Raw genomic sequence first — 705 nt, 5'->3', positions numbered from 1 at the left:
CACCGTGACAATATTACATAGAATGATATTCTGGACAGAGGATACAGATATACAAAGTTACGTTAGTACAACACGGGATATTCACACACACTATAATTATACTGTACAATGGGTTAAGGGTCCACAAGTGAATGAGACTAACTTGCATTACAGTCCAAAAGGTCTTAGTGTACTGGTGCAATCGAGATGTCTGGGCTTGATGAGCCGGGGAGGGATTACTACTATAAAAGAACAAGGGGAGCAGATCACTATAATTTCTGTTTGGGCTCGGCGCGGCAACTCTCGCCCGCGCGTACACTGGTAAAGGGGGTGTAATGCTGGGTAGATTTAGGCTCGACTTCTCGTACCTATTTCACCCAACGTGGAGCGGGGTCCTCTTTCGAGACCGGAGCTAGTGCAATAAAGAGAGGCAGGACATAAAAACCTTCGGCAACACCATACACGTATATTACCACAGTCAGACACAGGACACTTCAGCAGATATTACAACACAATATAGAGCAATACAAAAACCTTATCTAAGATATGTGTATCTCGCAGGATACTAGCTTTCTAGATACTAATGACAATACAGCAAATCTTAGTACTAGGAGTGCAGTAAATACAGGTGCGCGCGGAGCGCGTAAGGGGAAGGGGTTGAGGGGGTTTGTGATCCACTAGGAGGAGGTAGGGGAGACGCGGAGAGTGACTTAAAACGGCGAGGAG

Source organism: Coenobita brevimanus, chromosome 13 (genome assembly GCF_032717465.1).
Source record: "Coenobita brevimanus isolate Jiangsu-jjx chromosome 13, ASM3271746v2, whole genome shotgun sequence".
NCBI classification, from domain to species: domain Eukaryota; kingdom Metazoa; phylum Arthropoda; class Malacostraca; order Decapoda; family Coenobitidae; genus Coenobita; species Coenobita brevimanus.
This window is presented reverse-complemented; position numbering follows the sequence as displayed.